Below are 19,003 nucleotides of genomic sequence, written 5' to 3' on the forward strand. Positions count from 1 at the left end.
CCCCACCCTCCCCACAGCGCCGCAAATGACCCAAAAATAAAAAAACTACATTTTTACGTATTTTTTTTTAATTTTTAGCAATTTCCGTCCTTTTTTTGATACAAATATTTACTAATGGACAATTTGAATACTTGCCATGACTTTTTAAACAATTTTTAATGGTTTAAACAAATTTAAATTATTTAAACAATTATGTATTCCCAAAACATGTAAAAAAAAATAATCGTATTTTCTGATTGAAATGTAATTGTCATTGTTTGGAGTAGTATATTTATCTAAAAACATTATATAATTATTTAAATAATTATTTATTGTCTTTTTTTTTAATTTCTGAAAATTGACCCAAAGATATCAACTTTCTTTCTAAATCAGTATCATATGCTACGTTTGGTTGAATAATTCCAAAATTTAGATACATTTCTTTTAATGATTAATAAATTTCAATTTGTTTAAACAATCTATATTTGATCAAGCAGTTTTTTTCGATAGCTAAAAAATGAAATACAATAGAACATATAAAATTATGTTTTTGACTGTATAATGTATAGAAAGTATACATTTACCACTTTTTAATTATTTAAAAAGGTATGATTTGTTGAAATAATTACTTTTCCAAAAATACTTCTAAAATCGTAATTAATTCTATGTCTTTCTTTTTATTTCATTATTTTATTTATCGAAAAATAACTGCTTGGGCAAATAAAAATTTTTAAACAAATATAAACTTGTTAAACATTAGAAGAAATGTATTTAAATTATGTAATTATTCAACAAAAAGTAGCATAGGATACCAATTTTAAAAAAGTGGACATCTTTGGTTCAATTTTTAGAAATTTTAAAAATAAACCATAATTAATTATTTAAATAATTACATGTTTTTAGAAAAATTTACTACTCCAAACAATGACAAATTATTGCATTTCAATCATAAAATACGATTATTTTTTACATTCTTAAGGAATAAATAATGGTTTACATATTTTAATTTTGTGTAAACAATTGTAAATTGTTTAAAAAGTTATGGTTAATATTCAAATTGCCCATTAGTAGGAATCTGTATGGAAAAGACCACGGTAATTGCTAAAAAGTAACAATAATACGTAAAAATGTTTTTTTATTTGTGGGTCATATTTGGGTCACTGCGGGGGGTGGGGGGTGGAAATGAAAGTTATAAGTATGGTCTTATTTCGTAGACACTCCTCTTAAATCCATAAGAAACTTGGAACGTTTTGATGAAACCCTGGAACATGAGTTCAGTTTTTCGAAAATTCAAAATTTCCCTATGTTAAAGTTTCTATGTAACATTATTAACATGGAGAAATTTTGAATTTACATATTTTACAAAAACATTATTAAAAATCGAAAGTTGAAGGTAATCCAGTACGAAGAGCTATATATTTATTTAATTAATCAAAATTTTTTAGCAATCCAAATTCGAAAGAAATCCTGATATGGAAGCAATTAAATGTAGAAACTAATATGTTTTGAAAGTACTTGAAAAATTTTTTCATCCTTATTTTGAAGCATTTATACTTTGCAAGCAACCCTCATTTGAAAGCAGTCGAGATTTTTGAATAAATAACATTTTGAATCAACCCGAATTGGATCATTCCAAATCTTTTTTGGTAATTAAAATTTTTCGTCAATCAAAATTGGATAACAATCTCATTTTGGAAGCAAACCAATTTGGAAAGCACTCCAGGTTTTTAAATAAATTACTACAATTTCCAAGCAATCCAATTGGAAAGCAATCCATATTTTTAATGAATAAAAATTTCAAGCAATTCAAATGCGCAAAAAATCTGATTTAGAAGAAATTCAAATTGGAAAATATCTAGTTTTTAAAATAATTAGAATTTCAAAGAAATCCTGATTTTCAAGCATTTTTACTTTGGAAAGCAATCAAAATCTGTGAGTACGCCTCATTGGAGAGCAGTTGAGGAATACAAAATTAAAATTAAGAAGGAATTCTAATTTAAAAGCAATACAAATTTGTGAGCAATCCTACTTTGAAAGCAAACCATATTTTAAATCAATTCAAATTGAAGCAATACAAATCTTATTAGATAATCCAAAATTTAGAGTCAATTAAAATTGGAAAACCATCTCATTTTGGAAGCAAATCAATTTGGAAAGCGCTCCAGGGTTTTTAAATAAATAACATATTTCGAAGCAATCCTAAATGGAAAGAAATCCAAATTTTTCAATAAATGACATTTAGAATCAATCCAACTCGAAAGAAAATCGCATTTTGATAGCAAACTAAATTGGAAAGCGCTTAAGGTTTTGAAAGAAATTACTGAAACTTCGCAGAAATCTTAATTTAGATGTAAATCAAATTTATAAGCAATCCTAATTGGGAAGCATTCCTTATTTTTAATGAATAAGAGTTTGAAACAACCTATATTCGAAAAAAATACTGATATGAAAGTAATTAAAATTGAAAAATAATCTCGTTTTTAGAATTATTAACATTGTAAAAAAATCCTAATTTGGGAGTATTTTTACTTTAGAAGCACTCAAAATTTGTGAGAAATTCTAATCGGAAAGTAGTCGAGATTTTTAATCCAAGTAATTTTGAGTTTTGTGAGCCATCGACATTTTCTAATAAGTGTCATTTCGAATCAATCCAAATCTTTGTGGATAATAAAAATTTGAAAAAAATCGCATTCCGAAATCTAGCCAATTTCGAAACGATTCCAGGTTTTTAAATAAATAACTGAAATTTGCAAACACTGATAATTTGGTAGCAATCCAGATTTTTGAATGAATAATTGAAATTTCAAAGAATTCCTATCTTAAAAACAATACGTAAGCAACCATAATTTGGAGATCAATTGCATATTTTTGAATAAATGAGATTTAGAATCAGTCCAAATTGTATCAGTCCTAATCTTGTTAGATAATAAAAATCTGGATCGAATTCATATTGGAAAATAATCCTAATTAGAAGCACATTTTATTACAAATCGTTCCCTTTGCAATAATTTTGAAAAAATCAGCTGTTTTGTAAAATTAAAATTAAAAGTGATTAGCTTACATTTAGCGCAATACTTAATTGAAAATCAATTTGTAATAGAGTTGTTAAAAGTGTCGTCACGCGCGTTAATTACTCTTCTCTAATTAACTTAAGTGTTTGAGAAGTTGGAGGCTCATTGAGAAAATCGATTTCGTTTATGCCTTGTAGCTCGTAGCTGTGCCATTTTATATTAAAATTCCATTTTTTTTATATCTACATTCTACATTATTATTAGCATCTTCCTAAAGCGGTCTAGGTTGAGCTGAAATGTCATATCATCTGATACTCTATCCAGAGAGGTGGAAAGTGTTGGTATGAAATTGGGACGATTCGAATAAAAATCCATACAAGAGTACTTCATAAAACACACGTACTCGTAGAGTCGAGTACCACACCCATATCAACTGCAAGTTGTCAAGTGCGGTTTATCCGATCGGAAAACACGACGAGGATTTCCTTCCAGGTGAATTAATTGTCGATAGAGTGCAAATGTGCCAAAGCTTTCAGAATTTAAAGCTCTAGAAACTTTGGATTCAACTAAATATGGATGGCTTAAAACAGAAAACGTGATTAAGGAGTAAGCGAATCGAAATTGGAAATAAATCAAAATTAGTGGTAGATTCAGTCCTAATTGGAAAGTAATTCCAATTCGAAGGCAATCCTAATTTATAAGTATTTCAAATTCGGAAGCAAACCTAGTTTTTAAACTGGTATATTATGTAAAGAATTGTATTTAAATAATAATTCTTTTTTTTTAATAATTCTGGATTGAAAGCTATTTTAATTTAGAAGATCTTAGGAGAGTATTATGTTTTCAGATTATCCAAATTTGGGAACCAATTTAAATTAGAAAGCAGTTCAGGGTTTTAAATCATCCAAATTAAAAGCAATCATAATTTGACAATATTTCCAAATTGGAATGAATTTCAAATTTGGAGGCAATCCTGATAAGTATTTTAAAGTGGAAGGCAATCCTGATAAGTGTAGCCAATTTTGAATATTTCCATTCAGGTGAATTAATTTTCGATGGAGTGCAAATGTGCCAAAGCTTTCAACATTTAAGGAATAAGCGAATTGAAATTGAAAAAAAAAATCAAAATTAGAGGCATTCGTAAAAGCATTCCAATTGGGAAAGTCACTACAATTTTAAGGCAATCCGAATTTAAAAGTATATCTCAAATTTGTAAGTAATCCTGATTTTTAAACTGGCACATTATGGAAGGAATTTAATTTGAACAATATTTCACTAGAAAGCATCCTAATAAGTATAGTAAAATTTAAGGCAATCTTTATTTTAAGGTATTCCAAATTTGGAAGCAGTCCTGGTTGTTATGCAACCAGATTATGTAAAGAATCTTATTTTTAAAGTATGTCAATTTGGGGAGCAATTTATACTATCAGGTAATCCAAATTTGGGATACAATTTAAACTAGGAAGCAGATTTAAATAATCAAAATTGAAAGCAATTCTAATTTGAAAACATTCACAAATTGAAATCAGTCGTAAATTGGAAGCAATCCAAATTGGAAATAATTTCAAGTTTAGAGTCAATCCTGATAATTGAAGGCACTCCTAATAAGTGTTTCAAATTTAGAGGCAATCTTAATTGGAAAGTAATGAGAAATTTTGAAAGAAATTAGAATTAGTGTCATTCTAGAAGCAATCCATATTGGAAATTTTTTAAAATTTGAAGGCAATCCGAATTGGGAAATATTCGAAATTCTGTGGCAATCCTAACTTAAAAGTATTTCAAATTCTGCAGCAATCCTGCTTTTGATACGGGAATATTATGAAATTAGTTTTGTTTTAAAAACAATTCCTTTTTTCTCAATAATCCTAAATTAAAAGCCACTTTAATTTATCAAGCAAGCCAATTTTGGAAGTAGTTCAGAGTTTTAGTTAATAAAAAAGGAAAGCAATACTAATTTGAAATCATTCTGATATAGAAAGCAGTCTTAAATTGGAAGCAATCGAAATTGAAAGGAATCTCAAATTTTTGAGACAATCCTAATAGGTAAAACTAAAGAGGCAATCCTTATTTGAAGGTATTCCAAATTTAGAAGCAGTTCTTGTTTTTATGTTACTATATCATGCAAATAATCTTATTTTAAAAACAAGTCAATTTGGAGAGCAATCTATTTTCAGATAATCGAAATTTGGGAAACAATTTAGATTAGGAAGCAGTTTAGAGATTTAAATTATTCAAATTGAAAGCGATCATAATTTGAAATCATTTTAAAATTAAACGCAGTCCTAAATTGAAAGCAATCCAAATTAAACCAAATTTCGAATTTTGAGACAATCCTAACAAGTATTTCAAATTTGGTGGCAATGCTAATAAATATTGCAAATTTTGAGGCAATCTTAATTGAAAAGTAATGACAAATTTTGATGCAATCCTTATTTTAAAATATTCCAAATTAAAAATTGTATTCCAAATTTTAAATTAGGAACCAGTTCAGGGATTCAAATTATCCAAACTGAAAACAATGATAATTTGAAAACATTCACAAATTGAACGCAATCCTAATTTGAAAGCAATCCAAATTGAAAAAAAATCAAATTTTTGGGCAATCCTAATAAGTATTCCAAGTTTTGAGCTAATCCTCATTGGTATTACAAATTCGTAAGGATTCTTTAGTGGTACCATATATATTTAACTGTTTTAATTAAAAATTGATTTTTTTAAATATCAAATGTCATCATTTCCGTTGAGACTTGATCAAAAATTAAAAAAACTTTGTTAAAAATCCAGTTTTTGATTGAAGTTTAATTTCTGTTTTTAAATGTTCGTTTTCTTTTTGGTTGAAATAAATTTTTTAACTGAATATTTAACTATTAATTTTGTAGATGAAAATTGATCTTTGTTAGTTGAAAATTAACTTTTTTGTTGAAAAACCATTATTTCCGAATTGAAAATTCAATAATTTTAGAGAAACTTAAACTATTTTGTTTAAAATTATTTTTTTTTTGTTAAAAATTAACTTTATTTTTCAAAAATTTGTATGTTGTAGTTGAAACTCATTTTATGTACCTGAAGTTCCGAACGTTCTAATGAACGAAATTTTTTACTGATAATTATGTAAACTATAAAAAGGGCTAAACTGTTTGTTCATTTATATTGGAATTGATTTATTATTCAAACAGAATTATAAAGCATATTTTAAAATGCAGTTGGAACAATATTGATGGATAAAATAAAATTGGAGAAAAATATTTCGTTCAGTTGAACATACATAACTTCAGCTACATACTCATTTTTGCTTCAAGGTTCAACAACTTGGTTGATTTTTTTTTCTTTCGTGACTGAGAAATCTTGTTTGATTGAAAATGAACTCTTTTCTTAAAAATTCTCCTCTTTTTCTCGAAAGTTAAACGATTAGGTTATAAATGCAACTGGTTGATACATTTTTTTTTAATTCAACCCCTTAGTTGAAAATTCAACTATAACTATAAAAAAAATGTATTCTGCTATTTTTGTGGAAAAACACCCTATTTCCTCTGTTTTGAGAGAATTTTGAGCTGCAAAGTCTGCATTAGAAAAAAATTCTCATATAAAAATAAAAAAAGCTTTAAAAATGGAAGTAAGAGTTATAAGAGGTATTTTAAAGTGAAGTAATAAAAAATATAACTTTCAGTTCCCTATTTCAGATTCTCCTCTCGATTCTAGCACATTTGAACGTTTTTTAAAAATACATGAACTGGGCATTTGTGGTCCGAAAGTGCCTAATCGTGAAGTCCTTACAGTGTGTGATTTCGCCTTTAAGTAGCAATTCTGGAAGCTCTTCACATCGGAAACATCGGCATTATGTCTGACATGGTACACCTTTTTGCTACTCACAAAACTAAATCCTTGCGGGCAATTTGTAGCTTGGCTTTTCCTTCTTATTAATCTTTCACTTCGACGCAGCTTTTTCCAAGTAACGAGTCGTGAAAGAAGGTAGAAGATTACGCTCTAAAAAATACAGGTACTTTTGATCTCAAAGCAGCGATTCGGACTTGAGATTTTCTTTTGAGAAATTTATAAATTTAAACCTCGATTTGACAAGTTAAAGATTCCGTTTACTTTTAATTTTTCTATAAAATTTTAGATTATTATTTCATTTTAAAAAATGTGAGTGTACACTGTTTAGGAAAGGAGTTTTCAAAATTGGGATTTCTTTAAAAAGTGGATTTTTTCCAATTTTTGGTCTTATAGGTGAATCAAAAGGCAATGTAAATTAGAGAGTAGTTCCAACTTTGCAGCCTTTTGATTCAGGCAAAAAATAAAGAAGCAGTTTAAATCGAGAAGCAATCAAATTTAGGAAACAATACAAATTAGAAAGTATTTTCAAAAGTGAATCAATAAAAACAGGGGTTTTCCAATAATTAAGAATCAATTAAAATTAGGAAATATTTCCAAATCAGAAGGAATTACATTAGGAAGCAATCTCAAGTAGTAAGCATTTCCAACTGAGAAGAAATACGATTTAGGAAGCAATTTCAATAGACAAGCAATCCAATTGAGGAGCAACCCAAATTAGGAAGCATTTTCATTTGTGAAGCAATCCATATTAGGAAGCAATTTCAATATAGAAAACCAATTTAATTGGGGAATCAATTTCAATTGAGAAGTAACGGAAATTAGGAAGCATTTCCAATTTATAATCAGTTCAAAATGGGTAGCATTAGTAATTGAGAAACAGTACAACTTAGGAAGCAAGTCTAATTGAGGCGCAACCCATATTAAGAAGAATTTCTAATTGAGAAGCCATACAAATGAGGCATCAAAACAAAATAGAAAACAATTTGAATTTGGACTTGATGCCAGGGAATTCAATACCCGCCTGGGAAATCTTAAAAAAAAAATACACTTCTGACTCGGAACAGTGAATTGTTTTACAGAATTATAATTTTGATTTGGGATAGGGGGTTTCAGTAAAGAATGATAATTTTGATTTTCAAAAAGGGAATTTATTTTAAGAATTATAATTCTAAGTTGCGATATGAAATTTGAATAAAGAAATATAATTTTCAGTTTAGGACAGGGAGTTTCCGTGAAGAATTATAATGTTTTACTTTGGAACAAGATATTTTAGTACAAAATTTAAATTTTGAGTTCGGGGCAGGAAATTTCATTAAAGAAATATAATTTTAATTTCTGAACAGGGAATTCCTTAAAGAATGATCATTTTGACGGAACAGGCAATTTCCGCGATTAATTAGAATTTGTACTTTGGGAAAGGGAATTTCAGTAAAGAATTATAATTTTGAATTTGGGACAGACTATTTCTGCGAAAAATTATAATGTTGACTTTGGGACACGAAATTTTTTTAATGAATTATGATTCTCAGATAGAACTGGAAATTTCCATAAGAAAGTATAATTTTCATTTCAAGTTCACTTGTTAAATAGAAAATTTTGTAAAGAATAATGTTTTCTTTAGGACAGGGAGTTTCCGTGAAAAATTATAATTTGACTTAGAACGATGAATTTTGGAAGGTAATTTGAATATATTTTTCTGTAGGGGCTTAGTTATAAAACAAAAATTCTCGTAAAGAATTATAATTTTCACTTTGTTCGAGGGAATTTCGTAAAGAATTGTAATTTTTTCTTGAAACAGGTAATTTAGAACCTTGAATGGAAAATTGGGAATAATAATTTTAATTCTGATATATAAAAAGAGTTATAAAAAAATTAAAAGAAAAAACAATCTCTGTTCCAAATCAGAATTCGTCAGATTTCGAAAGCTTCTTACTCCAAATAAAAAATTATTTATATTTAAAAATTCTTTTTTTGCTAATAAAAATTTGCTAGAATTTGAAACTTCTCTCTTCCAAACTTTAGAAAAAGTGAGTTACTATATTTTTGAGTTATAATAGAAAATGTTGTAGTAAATGAGTAAAGTTCTGACTTGGAATAGGAAATTTTTGACATAGGACCGAGATTTTGGAAAAGAATTTTAATTGTAATTTAAAGAAAGGAATATAAAAAACATTCATTTTACAAGTTAGAATTGGTCACAATTTGAAAGTTTCCTCTTCCAAATTAAAAAAAAGTCAGTTTCTATATTTCTTAATTATGATTGAAAATTTGGTAAATAAATATAATTCCGTCTTGGAACAGACCATTTTTTCTACACAGAACGGGAATTTCGGAAGATAATTTAAATTCTGATATAGAAGAACTGATTTTTTTTTTAATCTCTCTTTAAATTCAGATTTATAATTATTTTTCAAAGTTCTCTGTTCCAAATCGGAATTCTCTTGAGGTCTTTAAAAATGGTTTGAAGTGATTCGAATCTTTTAAACTCTATTCAATTAACCCGGAATTCAAAATCTGCGTCGGTGGATACCTTGAATTCAAATTAGGAAGCACTCTAAATTAATAAAAACTTTCAATTGCATTTGGAAGCAAATGCTATTTAAAAACAATTTTAATTAAGCAGCATTCCAATTGAGAATTAATTAAAAACGAGAAGCAATCAAATTTAGGAAACAATTTCAAGTGAGAAGCAATCCAAATTAGAAAGCGATTTCAGAAGAAAAGAAATCCAGTTGAGGAAGCAATCCGAATTTGAAAGCAGTTGCAGTTAGTAACAATTCCTATTAAGAAGCCTTTCCACTTCAGAAGCAATTCAAATTAGTAAGCAATTTTAATTAAAGAACAACCCAAATTGGGAAGCATTTCCAATTGAGAAGCAATCCGAATTAGGAAGCGTTTCCGTTTGAGAAGCAATTCAAATTATAAAGCAATTTTTTCTATTGTTTTCACTTTCTACACATGTCTTTCATCAAATAAATTTATATTTTAAGGAAAAGTAGTCCACTTGAATATGAGATGAACGTTGGTCAGTTGTACTTCTGGAGAGCTACGACGTAGTTGCGATAACTGGCGATAAACTTACGTAACGTTCTCTCCGTGCTCAGACGAACACAATGAGAAGACGATACGCCTTTTGCTTCCAACGTTCCAACTTCAAGGATTCAGTCCCAAATGTTCTCAAGGGAAAACTTTTATTTCTTTTTTTTTTAGAAAAAACTCATACAGCTTAAATTGAAAAAAGACCTACTCTAAATTGCTTGCAACATGACTTTACACACTTGTCGATGCATCTCGGATACAAGTATAGTCTTGTGGTTAAACAATGATACAGTTTTTAAATTTTTTTGTCCTAGACTAGTTCTGATTATTCAGTCGTGTGTGAATTTATTTCTAATGTAACTGGAGCTGGAGTAAAAAAGATTATGTAATGCATCTCATAATTTTTTAAATATTTAAAATCGGCTTCCAAAAATGGATTGCTTACAGTTTAGGATTACATGTAGAATTTACTTACGTTCAATTTTAATTGCTTCCTATTTTAGTATTTTGTATTTTAAGCTTTGGACTGATTCCAGTTTTTAATTAGTTGTAGATTTGGTTTACTTTCTATTTTGGATATCGTTTTTGTTTAGAGTTGAATCCTATTAAGCATAGTTTAGAAATTTGATCTTCGTCTAATTTTCGAACGCTTCCAATATTAGATTTTCTGGACTTTCATTGGCTCGAATTTTGGATTTTTTGAAAATTTGAATCATTTCAAATTTCGAATTGTTGGTAGATTTTGACGACTTCCAATTTTTTATTATTTTCTTTCTAGAATTATTTGAAAGTTTACTATTTTTCTATTCTCGACTACTATTAGATTTTGACTGCTTCCTATTTTGAATTCTTTCCAAATTGAACTGCTTTTAGTTGTGCTTGTATTGTATAATTGAATTGATTTTAATTTTGGATTGTTGAAAAAATCGGATGACTTCTAGAATTTAACTACTTTCAGTTTTGTTATTTAGGATTGTTCGCTTCGGCCTGCTTTCAATTCTTTATTAATTTTAGATTTGGATCGATTTTACATTTCGTTTATTTACAATTGATTCCTATTTTGGATTATTTGAAAATTTGAATTTTTTCTAGAATTTAATTACTACCTATTTGAATTTTTTTCTATTTTTGTATTTTCCCCGGTTCGCTTTGGACTGATTTCAGTTTTGGATTAATTATAGCTTTGGATCCCTGTCAATTTCATTTTAGAATAATTTTTTGTTGGAATTCATTGCTATTAAGCACAGTTTAGTAATTTAATTTCCGTTCCACTTTGGAATACATTCAATATTAGAGTATTTGTATATTTTAATTGTTGCAAATTTGCATTGTTTCAGATATTGGATTGTTTAATTTGTATTGCTTTAAATTTTGTACTGTTTATAAATTTGAATTGCTTCCAATTTTTTATTATTTTTCTTTTTAGAATTATTTTGAAGTTTTAATAGATTTTAATTTTTTATTATTTTAAAATTTGGATTGCTTTTTAGCTTGGACTGTGTCAAAACTTGATTTTTAAAAACTGCTTTTAGTTTTGGAATCATTTTTGTTTTTAGAATTGATTTCTATTTCAAATGGTTTCGAAATTTTATTTTTGTTTAATTTTAAATGCCTCCAATCTATGATTCTCAATTTCGGTTGCTTCCCATTTTTAATTTTTTTTAAAGATAAATTTTGAAAATAACTTTTATGGCCTCCTGAAAAATTGAAATGAATTCTCTTTTGATGGGTCTTAATGGTTTACCCTTTTTATTCGCTAGTAAATTTTTTACTTCTTATAAAAATTACCTACAGTTCAATACATCATAAAGTTTATTAGCCGACTTGAGAGGAAAAGTTTTCTTCAATGAAGTGGCGGTAAACTTTTTCTAATTTATTAACATTGATTGAAATCTCTATGATTAGGACTTCATCAAGAACAGGAAAAATTCAGTCGTAAACTAAGTAGGATAGATATGTGTAGAAAATTCGTTTATTCTAAATGTAGTTTAGCTAAAAGAAGTTTATGTTCCGTTTTTATACTTTAACTTTTTAATATTTCATTTCATCTTTATTTTTTCATCAACTTAATAGTTAGAAAACGTTTTTTCAGATACTGAATTAAATTGTTTCAAGATTGGATTTTGCTATAAAAATAATTTAACTTCTAATTTTAATCGATTACAATATAGAATTTCTCCTAATCTATACTTATTTCTACTTGCATTGCTTTCTAATTGAAATTTGTCCCAAAACAGTACGGCTTCCAATTGGAATTGCTTAGAAAATTTGATATCTTTTTAGATGGGGCTGTTCCAAAATATTGATTTTCTCAATTTCATATTACCAATTGGAATTGCTTCCTAAATTGGACTGGGATTCGACTATTTGTATAGCTTCAAATTTTAATTTTGTCAATTGTATTATTAAAAATGGTTCATGAATAATTTTTAATGACGTCTGAATAAAAATTTTATCATTCAGAACTTAATCCCCGAAAATTGGATAAAAAATTCTTTTCGTCGGATGTCGACTTATTGGTTAGGTGCTCAGACTGCGGAACTTCTTCCGGTATTCGTCATAGGATATTCGTGTCTCGTGCTCCTCTTCCTTTTTTAAAACACCTGAATGCAAGTGCATATTATATCTAAAAGTTGAGAAAGATCGATAAACCCGATAACCTATCCTATTTATATATATTTAAATATTTATTTTAATTTTAATTTATTTCGTTCTTTACTTATTTATTATTTATTTTGTATCATAATTGATTTTTATTTCAAATTATGTTGTGCTTATCGATATGAATTAATTCCTAAATTGAATTTCTAAATTTAGTTTCTTGCCAATTGACGCTCCTTAAAATGTTGGATTTTTCACAATTCAAATTAATTCCAAAGTGGACTTAGGATCCAATTGAATTTATTACCAGTTTGACTGCTTAAAAAATTGGTATTCCTAAAAATTGTAATTGGTTCCTAAATTGTATGTTTACCAGCTGAAATTGGTTCCTAAATTGGGTTTCTTACAAAATGGGACTGCTCAATAAGGCTTCCTAATTTTTTGCTTCCCAACTGGAGTTGCTTCGTAAACAAAGCTTTCCAGGTGGATTTTTTTCATAATTTTGTCCACTTCTTAATTAGAATAACTTAGTTTTTTAATGGATTGATAGTTAGCATTTCTTTCAATTCGTAACCCGTAATTAAAATAATTTTGGTGATGCAAGTTTGAAAGCAATTTTATTTTTGGAAGCACTCCAAAATATTAGAAATTTTATTTGGATATTATTTAAAAACATTAGAAAATTAGATGCAATATTTAAATGATTAGTTTTACTTAAAATGAAAATTTCAATTTAAGTGCAAAAAAATTAATTTTAATTGCGAAGCATATCCAGTTACAATTGAAAGACATTCTAAATTCTATTTCCAATTACATAATAAATTTAATTAATTTGAATTGATTCCTAAATTGGATTTTTTACGAATTGATAATCCCAAATTTTTTATTTTTTACAATTAAAATTGATTTCAAAATGGAGTTAAGATCCAATTGAAATTGGCTTCTGCATTGAATTGCCTTCTATTTTGAATTGCTCCTGAAATGGGAATGCTTTATAATTTGCATTGCTTTCAAAATAGGAATGTTTCCTCATTTTTATTGTTTCTCAAAGAAAATGCCTCTAATGTTTATTGCGTCCCAAATGGAATATCGTTCTACTTTTTTGCGTCTTGCGATTTAAATTTCTTTCTAAATTGGATTACTCCTTTGAAGGATTTATTGCCAATTTTCACATCTTAAAAATAGGATTTGTTTACAATTTGGTATTTGTTTCTAAATTGGATTTTTACTGACTGGATTTGGGTCCTATATTGGAATTCTTAATAATCGGAATTTCTTCCTAGTTTAATTTCCTATGAAATTGAATTACCGAAAAGTGTTATTTTATTTGCGAAGCGCTCCTAGTTCGGAAGCAATAGTAAATTATATTTTCAAATTATAAATTAGACCGTTTGGAATTGGTTTCTAAATTAGATTGCTTACTAATTGATCTTCTTTAAAAAATTGGATTTTTCACAATTAATATTGATTCCAAAATGGACGTAAGATTCGATTAAGATTGACTCCTGATTGTGTTCCAAATGAAAATACTTATAATTTTTATTGTCTGCCAATTGGAATTGCTTCCTAATTTTGAGCTTTTTCAAATTAAAATTTTTTCTAAAAATGTTTGCCTTTTAAATTAAAATTGGTTCCTTTATTGAATTTATTACCATTATTGACTGCTTAAAAATTAGGATTCTTGAAAATTGAAATTGGTTCTTAAATCAGATTTTTATCAGCTGGAATTTTTTTCTAAATTGGATTTCCAATTATTATTTAAATTTAAATTTGATCGCAAAAAAAATCAATTTTAATTTTAGAGTAAGCACTCCAAGATTGAAAGAAATTCTGTTTAGTTTCCATGTCGATTAAAAACGAAGAGCAATACAAAATAGAAGAAATACTTCATTCATCACTATCACTTCAAAGTAATATTTAATTTTAAATTAGAGAGCAAAAAAAATTTAATTTGGAAACAATCTTAGTTAAATTTGGTAGAAATTCTAAATTCTATTTCCAATTGATAAGTTAACTCCATTGCCATTCCTTAAAAAATTGGTTTTTTGGTAGCTTCCTAATTTGTATTGCTTTCTAATGTGGAATTTATTGCTACGTTTTTTTCGTGTTTGAATTGAATTTTTTTCCTAAATTTAATTGCTTCTTAAATTGAATCTTTCTTATAAATCATAATTTATTCCTTTTGATTTCTTACCAATTGGAATTGATTGCTAATTTTATTTTCTTCAAAATAGAACTGCTGAAAACATTCGTTTTTTTTTCTAATAGAATTTTCAAATTAATTGACTTTCAATCAACAATGCTTCCTAATTTTATTTGGTTTCCACTTAGAATTGTTTCCTAATTGGATGTTTTTTCTTCTAAATTTGTTCGTCTCCTTAATTGCAATATGTTCCTAATTTAAATGATTCCTAATTCAAATTTATTATTAATCAGTAATTACCAAAATTTCCAAAATACGAATTTGGAAGCAATATTAATTTTTTAGCAATCCAAAATTGAAAGAAATTCTGTTTAGATTCCTTTAAAAATTGAAAGCAATAGATAATTGTGAGAAATATTCAATTGATTAGTATCACTCCAAATTAATATTTAAACTGAAATTTGAGAGCAAAAAAACTTAATTTTAATTGCGTAGCAATCCGAGTTAGATTTGGAAGCAATCATAATTTAAAAGCAATTCCACATTATATTTCCAATTAATTGATTAAATTAATTGACCACAGTTTCTCAATCAGGAAACGGAAACACTTAATGAAAAATAAATTTAAAAAAAAACCTACTTGTTTACAAAGAGAAGTTCTCATGGGAACTTCTCAAATGACCTCTTTTAAAATCCTGATTAGAATTATCCTAGACCTAGGGGAGTGGTCTCCGAAGGGATGTTGGTCATTTGATTCACTTTCGCGCACTCCGGACAGGTGACTTGCACCTGACTGGTCGATCGTCACAATACACCTGACCCTGTCAGAAGTACCTTTCCGACTCTATACCCGAGGTACCTTCCTCCAACAGGTAGTCTTTACTTGTACAATAAGAGGGGGGTTTTGTATTAGGATGGGACTGCCTTGGTCAGTTGTGAATGACGTCACTGCTATCTGACCAGACATCGCTATCATCATATGAATTTATATTTTAGTTATGAAATAGGTCTTCTGTTTCTCTTGACTTTGTATCCATTGTATGTGTCAGGGACAAATTTACTCATCCCAGGTAAGAAGGACAACGAAAAATTTGGAATTGAGAAGTTTTATTTCTTAATTCTAGGACTAGGTCACTTGTCACTTCTACCCATTTAGTTTTTTTAAAAGGAGAGTTGCTTCTGAATTAATGGTTTAAATTTTCTTGACAATTGCATATTGCTTCCAATTTCGGATTTTATTTTAGAATTTGCAATTTCCCGTTGCTTCTGGTATTTGAGTTATTGCAAAACTTGAATTTCCTCTCTTCAATTGTATACAACTTCAAAATTTTGCTGCTTCCAATTTCGGACTTATTCTAAATCAGGTATTTTTTCAATGTTGGATTTCATAATGTCTGTGCATTCCTGTCAGTTTTCGATTTTTTACAGTTATGTGTTTCTTCAGATAAGAAGTTTTCTGAAAATTGTGGTTTTCTGAACATTACAATTTTTCTTCCAATTGTTGCTATTGATGCTAGCAATTCTGTATTTCTTGATAATTGTATATTGCTTCTTAATTATAAAAGCTTCCTAAATTACATTGCATTTTGAATTTTCTGAGAGTTGTTTTTTGTGCACTTTTTATAAGTTATGAAACACTTCCAAATATTCGTTGTTTTAAATGTGCATTCCTCCCAATAGTTCATTTCTTCTAATTATTGTGTGTTGTCTCCAATTTGTGTTGCCTTCAACTGTGGATTCCTTCCCATTATGCATTTCTTTAAAATCCTATATTGCTTCCAATTTCATATGTCCTGATAATTGGGTATTGCTTCAAAATTGAAATTGCTGCTAAAAAACTTTTTTCTGAATCTGGATATGGTATTGCTCTCTACTAAACATTACAATTTTAACTTTATGACATTTATATTTTTTTTCCAAGTATGAATTGCTTCCAACTTGTGTTGCTTCTGATTGTTTGCTTTTTTCTAATAGTGGATTTCTTGACAATTATGCACTTATTTTAATTATATGTGGCCTTCAATTATTGTTGCTTTAAATTAACTGTTATCTCCAATTGTGTATTGCTTCCAACTGTGTGTTCCTTCCCATTTTTGATATCCTAACCATTCTGTGCTGCTCCCAATTTCGATTTTCCTGACAATTGTGTAATGCCTCCAATTGATAATTTTCTGATTATTGTGCATTGCTTTCAATTTTGTGTTACTTTCTATATGCAATTTTCTAACAATATTATGTATTTCTTCAAATTTTGGTTAAAAAAAGGTAAATTTTAATCAGACTCTTAAGCTTTTCGATGAATTGAAAAGAGACCAAGCAAAAGTGACAAGGTCTAATTATATAAACTTAACTAAAATTGTTTCAGCAAAAAAAAAATAATAAAATTAATAACGTATTTTTACTAATAATGAGTTGAAGTTTTGCCGGAAATGTTTTTATGGCAGCCGACGACAACAAAGGCGTTGGTAAAACGTAAAGCGAGCTCTAGTAATTACGTCGTCGCGTCGGGCGAAAAATTTGAGCAAAGTTTGAAATATCCTCCAAGGACCAAAGTTCGTTCTACATGCAGTGTTTGGTAATTTTTATCGAGTGGAAAAAACAGAGGAGTATGTCAAGGACGTAATATGCCAAGCAGAACGAGGCTCCTTTAACAACACCCGGCGCCTGTAATTTTTCTTGCTTCCTTGCCTCGGAAACGAGTTGTCAGACCAATGAAATTAGAAATCAGTCAATACTTGACCTCACACTCACACAACCTTGACTCGACTTATCAACAAAAAATTTACAAAACAAAGCATGTTCCTTCTTTAAGATTTATCATGATCTCTCACCTGTACATTTTCTTATTTGTCTGTTTCTTCTTATGATTGTTTTGTTATTTTATTTTTAACTTGTTTATTATTTTTGTAATTTAATACAATATATAGGGTGACCTAAATAATTAATGTTTAATGTTTAATGTTAAATGTTAAATTTTTAACAAAATGAATGCCATTTTAATTAAGATGAGGAATCTTTAAGAACAACAAAATTTTCATTAAAAAATGGAAATTTTTATATTACCACTTAAAAAATTAATTCTAAACAATTAAAAACGAATTTTCCACAAATAAATAATTTTCTCCCAAAGAAATGAATGTTCAACTACAAAGATGAATTGTTCATCAAGAATATTAAGATTCTACCGAAAAAACAACAAATTTTCAACCAAATAGTTGATGCTTCTACCAATGAAGATCAATTTTCAACTAATAAAATTAATTTTCAACCAAAAAAGCTGAATTTTTAACAAAATACATGAATTTTTAAACATTACAGATCAATTTTTAACCGAAAATAGAATAGTTATATTTATAGTTGAAAATTATTTTTCACCAAGAATAACGACTTTTCAGCAAGAGTTAAATTTGCATCCAAAGAAATGGTTTTTTTAAAAACAAAAATATGAATTTTTCTTCTAAAATTTGTCAATCCAAAATGGAATAGTTACATTTAAAAATTAAAAAATTAATTTTTCACCATAAAAAAATTAATCTTCAACAAAGGAGAGAAATTTTCATCCAAAGCAATGATTTTCGAACCAAAAAGATAAATTTGTCACCAAGGAGATTAATATTCTATGTCAAAAGACGAATTTCCAACCAAATCGTTTAATTTTTAATGAAATAAATTAAGTTTTGATTAAAATGCAGAATTTTTAACCAAAAAATGAATTTTCAGCAAAAAAATATTTGTAACAAAGTAATTTGCAACGAAATATATTAATTTCCAACTAAAAAACATACATTTTCACCTAAAAATGAAATAGTTATATTTTCAATTTAAAAAAATGAATTCTAAACCATAAAAAAAATTTTAAACAAAATATGCATGAATTTTCAACTAAATAGTTGAATCTTTATTCTAAAGAATATAAATTTTCATTTAGAGTAATTAATTTTCAACAAAAAAGATGTATTCTTCACGAAGAAGATTATCATTTCACCACAAAAGACAAATTTTGAACAGAATATTTAGTTTCATTTTTAACGAAGGAAATTAATTTTCAACTAAAGTGAGAAATCTTTAATAAAAAAAGGAATTTGTAACTCGAAATCGAACCACAAAACTTCTGATTTCCGGTCAGGTGCTTTTCCAATTAAGCTATTAGAGGGATCTGAATAAGAACTCTTAATTCAAGAACATAACGCTAATTTTTAGCTACGTGTTAATGGTACAAGTAATTATTTCATAATTTTTAAATTTATCTGCTATATCATCAGAGATTGTACCTTACCGACAGTAGATCAACCCCCCAAACCATGAAGGCAGAAAATCTACACAATATCTATCAAGTTAAGAATCTTCAATAACAGAAAATGCTTAACGTCTTAATAAGACTAGATGGAAAATAATA

The 19,003-nt window shown here is 27.7% G+C and overlaps 2 protein-coding genes across 5 annotated transcripts in view; one reads left to right on the forward strand and one right to left on the reverse strand.

Moving 5' to 3' along the window:
* Positions 1 to 19,003, forward strand: part of LOC117167036 (calcium uniporter protein, mitochondrial) — a 186,002-nt gene that overhangs the window by 90,485 nt on the left and 76,514 nt on the right. The window lies entirely within an intron of this gene.
* The window catches only part of LOC117167020 (protein javelin), a 97,958-nt gene that overhangs the window by 23,378 nt on the left and 55,577 nt on the right, over positions 1 to 19,003 (reverse strand). The gene's annotated exons all lie outside the window — the stretch shown is intronic.

Source organism: Belonocnema kinseyi, chromosome 1 (genome assembly GCF_010883055.1).
Source record: "Belonocnema kinseyi isolate 2016_QV_RU_SX_M_011 chromosome 1, B_treatae_v1, whole genome shotgun sequence".
NCBI classification, from domain to species: domain Eukaryota; kingdom Metazoa; phylum Arthropoda; class Insecta; order Hymenoptera; family Cynipidae; genus Belonocnema; species Belonocnema kinseyi.